General features: G+C 45.3%; 1 protein-coding gene across 1 annotated transcript in view; it reads left to right on the forward strand.

The window, feature by feature from the left end:
* CELSR1 (cadherin EGF LAG seven-pass G-type receptor 1) overlaps positions 1 to 12,052 on the forward strand; it is a gene marked incomplete at both ends in the record, with an annotated part of 173,206 nt that overhangs the window by 43,247 nt on the left and 117,907 nt on the right. The window lies entirely within an intron of this gene.

Raw genomic sequence — 12,052 nt, forward strand, 5'->3', positions numbered from 1 at the left:
TCCTGTGAAAGTGTGAATTCACAAGGGAAAAAAATGGATGTGTGGAACGGTACCATTAAAGTTGAAAGCTAAGGAGAAATTATGCAAAGTCCTAAAATGCAGATACTTAGGCTCAGATCTGCTTCCATTATAGCTAATGCCAAAACTCCTATTGTTTTCACTGGGAGCTGGATTAGGACTTTTATTGATATCATGCCAGTCTGAATTCCTTCTCTTATTCTTGATCTTGATCTTGACAATCACTTTTTCCATTACAGTTCCATTAGAGATTTAAAACACAGTATAATAAAACTCAGTGAAAAAATAACTTAATGCACCTGAATTATTATGCAAATGGTACAAATTTAAACTCATTCACATCATTGCAGTTCTCTCTTTACACCAAACAATAGAATCTATATTTTGTTCCTTTCACTTGCTAATCAATTTTTAGTTCACTGCCTTTTTTTTTTTAGGGGTTTTTTGAGTATCAAAATAATTGAAAATAATTGGTCTTTCAGTTGTTTTACAGTTAGTACTTGGATAATTAAAAATGAAACAGATTATGCATGTGGTATTTTAATAAAACAATTAATTATTATTCAGTGGCCTTTATTCAGTGGCCTCTATGGAGTATGCCTGGCAGCGCTCAGCCCCAAACGGACGGAGACCAGTCCAGATCACAGAACTGGCCTCTGTTTTGGCAGCAGCTGAAATTGCTATTATCGAGTCTCCGCAAGGAAGCAAAAATAAAAAGACTGAACTATGCTTTTTTTCCCTGGGAGAAGTTGCTGCAGCAGAGATTTGGGAGCAGGGGCAGCGCAGAGGCTGCAGGTGTCAGAGGATGCGGGGTCAGCTACATGTCTTCTTCATTCACTTTGGCATTTTTGCTAAGACTGAGGTAAAGGTGTCTATTTTGGGACCATATGTAGATCTAAATAAATAGTCCTTAGTCTATATCAACGTAGTAAATTCAGTCACAGGTGACCTCAATATGGAGGTCTTCCATATTATGTATTTACATAATTCTGAAAAATCGTAAACTTCATTTTAAACACTATTGGCTCAGAATTTGCCTGTAGAAATAAAGGGGTATTAACTGGAGCTGCTGTTGGCTTTCAGTGTGCAACTTTGCTGTCATTCAGACTGATCATGATTTATTTTTGTTTTTATGGTTTTGATATGAATTTGAAGATATGATACAAAGATATGGTTTGAAGAAAATTGATACACTGTGCTTAAAATGTTTGCGGTGGAGAACCAAAGCGTTTTCTTCTGTTTTGGTTGTGGATCTCCATGATGTGAGTTCATTTGCCTCCAGCTTCTGCGTAGGATGGCTGTAGGAGCATTGCTGTACTGTTTTACCACTGCATTTGGCAAATATTACAGACAATTAAAGACAGTTTGAAAAATTACTGTATTGTTCAGATTTGAAAGAGCTTTTGTGAATAGACCAGCCTCTTGTCCACAGTTAATACGCAGTACAGCTTTCATATTACACCAAGTAGTAGTGCCCAATGCAGACAAGGGAAGTTCTGCAAGTGCCAACTCCCTGCGAGCTGCCGGGAGCGGAATCTGTTTTGGGACATTTCCACTGCTTATCTACATTACATACAGACACTGAGTAAATACTGGTACAGTAAGAGGCATCGTTCCCTCTCCTGTACATAAAGGCACACAAGCATTAGATGCAGAGTCTTAACTCAGTCCCAGCAGCCTGTTGCTCCCTGTGAAGCTCAGGCCAGTACATATGCTGGTTAATGAAGCAGATGTGTGTGGCTCCCAAAACTTTGGCTGTCCTTATGACAGGGCAGCTTTTTAATAGCGATAACATGGGGCTAGGGAGCCTGTCACGTTCACCCAGTGCTGGATCTGTGGTGGCTATGAGGGAGCATGAGCAGGTTCATGCATTTTCCCTGTGTGGTTGGACCAAGAAAAGAAGAGTAGATTAGATAAATCCAGTTAATGGAAATATTAGAGACACGTTATACCTAGGTTTTTCCCCTTCTTTTCATACATTTTATTCTACATATATTTCAAGCAGAATGAGAATTGCCAAGAGGAACGAGCGCCACGCGGGGATGATGAAACCTGAATTCGGCAGCCCGCAGCCTGCCAAGGGCTGGGAGCTGGGGGGGTGCAGCCTTCACGGGGTGCCAGGCCGGGTAGGCTAGCCCACATGCAAATCCCTATTTGAACTGTAAAAGCACTTTTGGGATGGGTCTTGCTGGGACGGGTGTTCAGATCATTCTCATATTCCCAGGGCGTATGTATTACTGTTTCAGCATTTGGTTGAGACTCAGAGAGCTAAGTTAGCTTTACTGTTGAAATCAGGGATGCCAAGTTCTCTCTTCAGTAACAGCCATGTAAAGCTCATCAAAATCGACAGAGTTGCTTCATGTTGGCATCTTTGGGGGCGAGGACAGTGATGTGTTAGCTTCCCGCCAGACTTCATATACACGGATAAAAAGGAACTGGCTTCTTTTGCCTTGCTACAAACCAACCAGCTTTTCTCCAACCAGATTTGAGTGAGTTTTGGTGGCCTGAGTCTTTCATTCATTGTGCATGAAGCGTGGTGCAAAGCTGCTCTGCTCGAGCTCTCATGCTCCCTTGCTTTGCAACAGCTCTGTTCGCACGCTCACAGGTGGGCAGGTTTGCCTGGAAACGTGCACTGCACCAACGCGGTTTCATTCTTGAAAGGTCTTCTAACAGTCTGCCCCAAAGTTGCTGATAAAACTGTCCTTTCCCTGTAGATTTAGAAAGGTCTCTCGGCTCCGCTTTTAAGTAAATTTACATTATTTAATGGCATGTGGTGACAAATCTTAGGTGTTACACAGCACTCGGGTGACTTCTGCACCTGTGGCTGGAGGGGCAGCTCCTGCTTGCTGCTCCTTTAGGGCAGCAAATAGTACTGCCCCAGTACCATGTATGCAGCCCCAAACAGCGTTACTGAATTTCTCTAACAGAGTTTCAGGGTTTTTTTAATCATTATACATGCATGTATACAAAAATCTGTGTCTGCTCTGTCTGCAGTAGGTTTGTGGGCTATGCAAAGGGATTTCACTGAGGAGGGATGCTGGGGGGAAGGTGTGATCCAGGCTGGTGCAGCTGCAGGGACATCAGCAGAGCCACTGCCGGCAGCTTTCTGCTTTCTCCTTTCAAAGGAGAGACAGATAACTTTCTGTGGCTAGTGTGGGGTGTTACCTGCCTAAAAAAAATCCCCTGGTCCTGTATGCTCTCTGCGAGGCCTCTCAGGTGGGTGAACACAAGCTTAGTAGAACAGAACAGCTCAAATAGTAATCAGGTGGTTGTTTGGATAGTAGTATTTTTTTATCCTTTTCTTCACAGAAGGCTTCATCAAGGTGTGGGTTACTTGTTAACAGCTGAAGTCAAGTAGTGATAGGCGAACCTTTCTCTCTATTTACACAACATAACAACACTAGAAAGCTGTGTTTTTCAAATAGTCTATGTAAGGACTGTAAAAACAAATGTCTCCACCCTTCACAAACAAAGGCCTTACTGGAAAGGCCGTTTGCCATGTATAGAGCAGAGAAAAAGGAAAAAAAAAAATAAAGGGTAAAAATACCCTGTTCAGGATGGAAAGGAGAATCCTGGCCGTTCTTCCCTCCCTGTTTGCAAACACATCTGTGGTGACTCCATGAGCTCTGCAGAGCTGAGCACGAAGGAGGGAGAGAAAAGCTTTGGGGGAACAGCCTGCACATCAGCCACCTCCCAAAGCAGTGCGTTTCTGAAACAGGTTTGAGAAGAGGCTAATGCCCTTTGGCTCCTCCACGAGCTCCTCAGCATAGATTGCTGATGGGGGACTTAGTTTCTGAAGTTTGATGCTTGCTATTTCTGAGGGCTGATGCTTGGCTATACCTCACTCCTGCCCTGAAGATACCCATTCCCGTGCTAGTTAGTCACCAGTCTTGTATTTTGTACATGTTAGCTACTGCTTCCCAAGCAAGCAGGGGTGCACCAAAAACAGGTTGCAACAAGACCTTTTAAAATGCTGAAAGGTTAGAATGCAGCAAGTGGGATTTTCAGCACATTAAAAAAAAAAAAACTCTTGTAAACCTTTCATCCCCAAATTTTTAATGGACATTTTTAGTGTGTGTGTATCTTTCTAGGAAAAAAATTTACTTCAAGAGATCTAGAAGTATAAATTCAGCTGTAAATTGAACTGGGAAGGAAAATAAGATGAGACTCCTCTCCAGCATTTTTGAAATCGTGCAGTAGGATACAAGACCTTGTAATAATTTTTCCAGTTATTTACTTTTATTTTTTTCAATATGGCTAGCTTTCTGTCTGCCTCTTAGTCTTCAAAATGAGGTTTGGTGTGAATTGGGGGGTATCTGAGACCTTAGCAAATAGGGTATCCGAGCTCTACACCAACTGCAGTTGTGGGTCTTCCCCCACGTCAAACAAAAATCCCAGAAAGGAGCGTTTTTCTCTCCGTGTCCATGCAGACCAGAGGAGCACTTGGTTGTCTTCTCCTTCCTTGCACTGAAAAAGATCTGCAGTAGAGGCTTCATTTGCAGAACACAAGGCTGTTTGAAGTCTCTTAGGCTCCTGTTTCTGAAATAGTGGTCTGCAAAACAGCACAGAGAGACCATTTGGTGCACTTTGGAAACTGTATAGTGTTTTCAATTTAACATTTGCTGTTAAGGTCGCATTTTGGCACTCAGAGAAGTCAGGTGGCCCAAAAAGCACGGACATTGCTTCTGCAAATCTTATCTAGAGGGGGCTCTGAAAGATGTTTGCTGAGGCAGCACTCAGCAACCTGCAGCGTGCCAGAAGCGGCACCTGGGCAGCGTTGAGTGACGTGGCACGGGGCAGGCGATGGGAGCGGAGTGGGAGCCGCCGCTGCGGTGGCCCTGTGCCCTGCCCGGGGACGCTTCTACGTAGGACGTTTTAGCAAAATCTAGTGCTGGAGTATAAAGCAGCTAAGCGGCCCAAGCTGGGAGCATTGGAGGCAGGGAGTGAGGGGCAGTTTAGGAGCAGACTATGCCTCATAATAATAATAAACTGTGTACTCCAGACTAGATGAAAAATCTGCAAACTGTTTCATTTTCTTTTTTTAATCCTTTTTTACGTTCTGATAAAAGGGGTAGAATTACGAAGATCAGCCAAATAAGCTGGGGTGGCAAATGAAATGACCATTATACAGGAAAGGATGTTACATTGGTGTTCTTGTCTTCAGCTCTAATATGTTCGGTGTGTCTTTTTATTGTTTAAATTCCCTAATTGCTGTGTTCTATGAAGGTATTATTTTAATCAATTTATTATTCTTTAATTTGCCAGGTAAACTTTAATTCAGTGCCAAAAGGTCAGCTCACGAATATTTTTTAATTTTTAGTTATTTAACTTTGCTTTTAAGAAGTCTTTCAATGACCAACGTTTGCAACTTAACTATGCTACTTCTCTGCATCCTGTAAAACAACTCTGAAACCCACTGAATAAAATGAGGAAGAAGAAACATAGGGTAACGATCAATAAAATTTATCAGGAGCGGGGTGCCACTGGCTTGCTCAGACCTAAACACTATCGATCAGTGATCACTGGGTCTACAGCATGTTAGCCCTTGCAGAAGCATCTTGTCCAAGAACTTGCTTCGTTTCTCGTGGCAAAGGCAGTCTCTGATGCCAGGAGGAAGAACATCCCCTGGGTGCCAGCCTTGAACGGCTGCCGACCCTCTGCGCTGACCTGCGTTAGTCCAGTGGAGACAGATCAATGGGCTTCTCCCAGCATGTTTTAAAACGTTGCTACAACCTTCCAAATGCTAGTCTATACAAGTTCACCAGCTGAATTTTCTCCCTCTTCAGTGCTGTTGGAAGGTGTGCTGCATGTGTCTGAGCTTTACCTGAGCTCGGTTGTTTGCTCTGGTTTGGAGCAACATGGGAATAACAGATGATATACATTCTTTCTCACAAACGTATTCTTTTTTCCATACTCCTCCTTGAATGAGCTTGTGCCAGAAGTCGCTGAGGTGTTAGGAAGGCTCCGGAAGCTGGTAATTTGCTCACTTACAGCTCTACAAAAGATACCAATTTTTTGTATGGTTCTTACCATCTAAAGGCAAATATAATTAAGAAATTGAGTCAGTTTACAAATAGGTCATGGAGCATGTAATAAACTGCAATTGTTGACATTTATGGAGGCTTTTCTCCCAAACATTGTTTATAAAAGGCAACTGGCAAAGGCAGCGAGACAAAAACTGCTGTAGGCTCCTTTTCTGGGCAGCGCTCAGCCTCCTCAGCTCCTCCTCTCTCCTCAGTGCATCTTTTGAAGCTCCCTTTTAGTATTTTCATGTATGTACATGTGCTACACTTCAAGTAGTGCAGTAGTTGATTTTCTTGTACTGAGAGCCGTGGGACGTTAATTGCTGGGCTGGCTTTAATGGGCTTCACCTGAATGCTGGCTTTCCCCCGAGGAGGCTGCGATGCACAACTCTGATTTCAGCTGTTGTCCGGGGCTTTGCGGAGCTGCACAGGGTGGGTGTCCCAGGCCAGCCTGGGTGTCCCAGTGTCCTGTCGGGCTGCCACATGTCCTGCAGGACCGTCACCTTCACCCGATGAGTGTGGAGACCTCCAGCTGTCTCCATCAGCACAGACCTTTGTGCATCACAGCCCCAAATTAACCTCTGGAACAGCTATAGGCACATGTACGGTCTTGCTCCTTGCAGGAGAGCAGCAGTACGTCAAAGCACCATAGCTGTTGTAGTCAAGAAAGGGTCAGGGTATAGCCTGTTCTTAAAGTAGCCAGTAAATTAGCCATCAGGTTTTTCTTATTTCAGTCTGCTGTGGGTTGCATCCCATTTTTGTACCAGAATCATCTACTCCAGTCAGAGGCAGCTGATCTGAACTAAAAAAAACTCTTGCTTGAGGCAAAATGCATATTCTGTCTTCATTACCCACACCAGACTGGTGAGAAAAAACGAAGGCGGGGGCGGCAGCGAAAACCAGATCAGGAAAACAGTTGAAAGACCTGAGGCTGAGCTGAAGCCTCATCTGTGTTCAGTTTTTCTTCTGTATCTTGTGTGCTCAGGGATATGGTTAGTTGGATTCAGGAGAAGGAAAAGAAGGATTAGCCAAGGGATGACCTGGAGCTGAGCTTCTCCAAAGCTGGCAGTGATGGTCTGCAAAGTTGTGTTTCGGCCCCATTGGTAAGCAGGCAAGGACAGGGCCAAAGAGGGTGGAAGCTGCATCCTGTGGGGATCTTCGAGGAACAATAGCATCTTTCATGCTTCATGGCTATAAAATGCATGAATCAACTCACCTGAGGCAGGAAAAGTCAGGAGCAGCTGACATCAGCCGCGGGAGCCGAGTCGCTCATTCTTTCGGGGTTAGCGCATTTCCCGACCGACCCAGTCTGCGCTCCAGAGGCCATCTCCCTCCCTCCCTGCTGATACGAGCTGGGGACAGATGTTTCATATACTTCTTTCGTTGTGTCCGATGACCTGCTGCTCCCACAGAGCCCACCATGCGGGAGCCCGGTGAGAGGCCGGGGTGGATGCTCCTGTTGCTGGACATAACACTGGGCAAGAGGCGTTGTGTCGTGGCCTTGGTGGCATCCTCACCCGGGTGTGGTACCCTGCCCCGCGCCGGGTGCCGAGGACGGTCCTACCCAGCATGGCGTGGGGACAGCCCTGCTCTCCCTCCCAACGGGTAGCTGGGGATCAGCGTGCAGGGCTTGGCTTTTTGGATGGTCCACGTGAAGTCCCGCAGTCATATCTGAGAGACCACCTTTTTTTCCCCAAAAATTTCTATCGTTGGAATTTTAGTGCAAAAGGTCCCAGAGTGACAGAGCTGGGATTGAACCTATCCATGAAAAAACCCCTTGGTGCAAAATCCCCCCCTCCTCACACTGTGTGAGTCGGTGTTTGGGACACCAATAAAAGCCAGAGAGAAGCCAACTTAAACTCATTTAATATTTGTCTTTTGCCACGGCACTCAACCTGGTGTCAAAGACTGATTTTAATAGGATTATACTCTTGTCAGATGGGAGCTGGAGATAGTCATCCCAGATGCGCACGCCTGCTTTGAAGGCCTGATTATCTTGTTGGTGTCAGTTCTTGGCCTCTTATCAAAGGGACTCTCACGCACATCACCTTTCAGCTCCTCGCTCTCAGCTCTGCAAGGAGGAGGAGTACACTTAAACAATTTCCAACTAGTAAGCCGGCGTTTGTCATTTTTTTCCTCCGGGGCAGTAGTGTCAAGATGAACAGGCTCCCGAGCTTGTCAGGTCGGAGGTAGGATGGCAGAAGGTTTCTCGTGGTTGAGGATGATAGATGAGGACACAGCTGCCACACGGCAGCAGGAGGGTTACTGTGTGCCTTATTGCCAAGCACATGGTGCCTGTTGGAGCCTTTTGGGTGGTTGGGATTTGGTTTAAGGTAGAAGATCATGTCTTTGCTCGGCCAACCGCGGGGTGTACCTGCTCGAGAAACAGCAAAATGTTGTGTTGCTTTTGGTGGGCATCATTTAAAAAGACCCTTTACTGGTAAAATGCAGCTTAAAATCTGAAAGTGTTAGCAGCTGGCTCGAGAGGTGACCTTAGAGAGGAATCAGAAATTGAGTAAATATTCACTTTTTAAAAACTGTCTATTATTTCACTTTTATCAAGATTAAGTAGGAAGTCTGGTGTTTCTGGATTCATTCTACAACTACCTGAACGGAGGTTGTGGCAAGGTGGGGGTCGGTCTCTTCTCCCTAGTAACAAGCGATAGGACGAGAGGAAACGGCCTCAAGCTGCGCCAGGGGAGGTTTAGATTGGTTATTAGGAAAAATTTCTTCACTGCAAGGGTAGTCAGGCACTGGAACAGGCTTCCCAGGGAAGTGGTGGAGTCCCCATCCCTGGAGGTATTTAAAAGACGGGTAGATGTGGTGCTTAGGGACATGGTTTAGTGGTGGACTTGGCAGTGTTAGGTTAACGGTTGGACTCAATGATCTTAAAGGTCTTTTCCAACCTAAATGATTCTATGATTTACATGAACCACTTAGTATCTTTTTGTAACAAAGGTGTCAAGAAGAGAAGCCAACTGTTTCCTACCTCTGAAATCCCCAAACATTGTTTGGTACCTGTCACTGTGTCACCAGGCTAAATACGGGCATACGTCCTTCTGAAACCAGCCGGGATGTAATAAATACAGGAGCTTCAATCTCTGTCATTCACTGGAAGGGAAAGCTTGTCCTATCCCAAGGCACGTTGACGAGGGGCTGTGTAATTGAGCTGAACAAAGCGGTACCTGGGGGCGCTGCGCCGCATGGGGGGAGCTGCTGGAGGAAGAGCAGCATTGGCCTGCGGGGCGGCTGGATTGGCTGGGGAACCTGCGCTTGGCGAGGAGTCCTGGCTTGAAATGTTGCATGTGCATTCTCCGGATGACTTCATGAAGTGCCGAGAGCCAAGCCCACATGCTGCACTGCAACCAGCAGCGAGAGAAGTTACACTAGAGGAGGTGGCAGTTAAAGTAAGTAGCTGTGTCACTCCCAGCTAGATTTGCACGTGCAGCCATCGCAAACTCAACATATTGCAGCCATCTCTTGGGTCCAGATGGACTGGAAGTTACTTCTGTAATTCAAATAAAAACACTCTAATTCAACTTTTATCATGTATCATTAAAATCAGTAACTAGTCTACATAAGGCAAGTGTAACCAGCAAAGTTTGTGTTGGGTTAAATTAGCTTGTGTCATGTTTGAATCCTGGAGATAGTGGCATCACTAGAATTAAAGATTCTCTTGTTGTATTTGGCAAATCACTTTTAAATATGCTGTCTGCTGTGTTCATTACTAGCCCGTGATTACTGAAACAACCATGTTGTTGCATCGCCAGCTAGTTCTTGTTTTCATTTGTAAGACCTCTCCAGTCTCTTTTCTTGTCATTAGATTTTACTATTTCTGTATCACAGAACTGTTCTATAGCTCTGCTAGCAGAAAATAGTTATTTTTGTTACAGAGTGTGAAAACACATAGTGTGTTAAAATTCCCTACCTCTTTGCATGGTGTGAAAAGCCAAGCAAGTTTATATTGCGCTGTGATCTCTTCCTTATGTCCGAATTCAGTTGCCTCTTATAGTTGCTTTGGTTTTCACCCCATTTATTCACTCCCATAATGTTTCACCTCCTTATTCTTCTGTGTTATTGGTTGGGGATTTTTTTGTTAGCAATGTCTAGCATTGCATCAGCCACCCCTCTGCCTCTGTCTCTGTTCTCTCTCTCCATTGCTAGCCCAAGAATCATCATTCTCTGTTTAGTGATGTTGCCTAGGTCACAAATTGCATCATTTATTAACGTTTTTACCATAGCTTGCTTGTTTCCCATACCCTCTACATTGTGTGCGCGTACATTAATGTAGTTGTCACCAAGAGCTTATATTTTACTCTTTTAATTAGTATTTTTTTAAAGGGTTTTTTAAGCCCTAAAAAGTGCCAGCGGAGAATTGGATTTGCAGAGTCACATATTCAGCCATTCCTCCAGCCTTGCAGAAAACCCAGATTACATAGACCTGAGAGGCACATGTGTGTTAGGACGGTGTTTACATACTGCAGGGCTGACAGCAGCAGAAGCAAACACCAGCCATCAGCATACAGCGTGTGTCTTAGCTTCTTATAATGTGTATTGTGGCGTACAATTGCGAAGTGAGAATATATATTTAGGAAGTAAGAAAAATAATTAACTTATCTTTTCCTTTATGCTGCAGCCAGCGATGAGACCCCTGAGCCAAGTGCCTCCCCTGTTTTTTTCCACTTATCTTAAAGCTCTTCTGAATTGTCAGCTGTGAACACAGGGAGGTTAGCACCCTCTTTGCTTAAGACCATTTAATCTTAGTACTAACCTTTCATCACAGAAAGCACCCGTGAGCCCTGCCAATGCAGGTCCGTTTCTGCAGCACTCCTGCATCCCTTGGCTGCTGTGCGGTGCCTGCTGACCTGCAGTGGGTACCAGAGCAATCTCGGAGGGGGCTCCCCCTTGGCTTTTCTAGTCTCACATTTCTAGCGTGATCCTATTAAGCATTGAGTTGCCTGCTGCTCGTCTCATTAGTTTTCTCTTGGAAATAGTGACTCAGAAAATTCCCATGTTATTTTATTCCCATGAGGTTATTTTCCCTCCATACATTCACTATATTAATCCCATCCTAGCTCCCAGAAGGTAACATGGCATTCCATTCTTCTTGTTGCAGACCAGAGGTCTGGCTCTTCACCAGGAAGCTACAGTCACGGGCACTTATTTCATCCCCCGTAGCCTGTTTGCTTCTTGACTGTGAGTTTGGAGAGGTTTGGAGAGGTTTGAGTACATGTCTCTCTGTCCAAGCAGTGGTCTCTGTGGGAGCTGCAGCTCAGTCAGTCTGAGCAGTCCCTAAGCCCTCACAGTAAATTCTCCACAAACATATGCATTAGGACCACAAATCCTTTTCTGCAGACTCTTCTGCTGTGTTACTGTTATCTTCTTGTATGTTAGCAGCCTGCTGAGAGCCAGAGCAAAACGTACAAACACAGAACAGACATCCATCCCTTGGGGCTGAGAAAAGAGATGTTAAGTTTGTCAGGCTCACTCAGGGTGAGGGGTGGTAAAAGGGCAAGGCCAACAGTCAGCCATGTACATTTACGTCTGTGTTTGCAGTTGGCACCCTTCTTTATCCACATTAGCGTGTGAAGAAGGCATCAGTGACCTAAGGCGCTTGTGCCTGCTCTCACCCGCCATCACAGCAGGCAGTTTCCCCTAGGTGCCTCAGAAGAGAGAAGCTTACAGTGAGAACAGGAGGGAGGACTTCATGGCCACTCTGGGAGGTGGAGGAAGGGGCAGACACGTGAGAGGAGATGAAACGTAGGGGAAGTCTGATATTGGGAGAGGGAGCCCTGCCGTGTTGGCAGAGCAGAGGGTAAGTGGTAATGCATCACAAGCACAGTGGCCATGATGGTGCGGAAATCTCAATGCGCCATGCCTACAGCGACATGGGAGCTCTCTGATGCAGTTCCCCGGCTCATGAGGATTCTGTGAGCCACTACACTACTGCTTTGAGGACTAAATTTGCTTTTGTGGTTGTGCCTTGCTTTCCCACCTCCTTTGAGCTCTTG

Source organism: Platalea leucorodia, assembly GCF_965183815.1.
Source record: "Platalea leucorodia genome assembly, chromosome: 4".
Lineage (NCBI taxonomy): Eukaryota > Metazoa > Chordata > Aves > Pelecaniformes > Threskiornithidae > Platalea > Platalea leucorodia.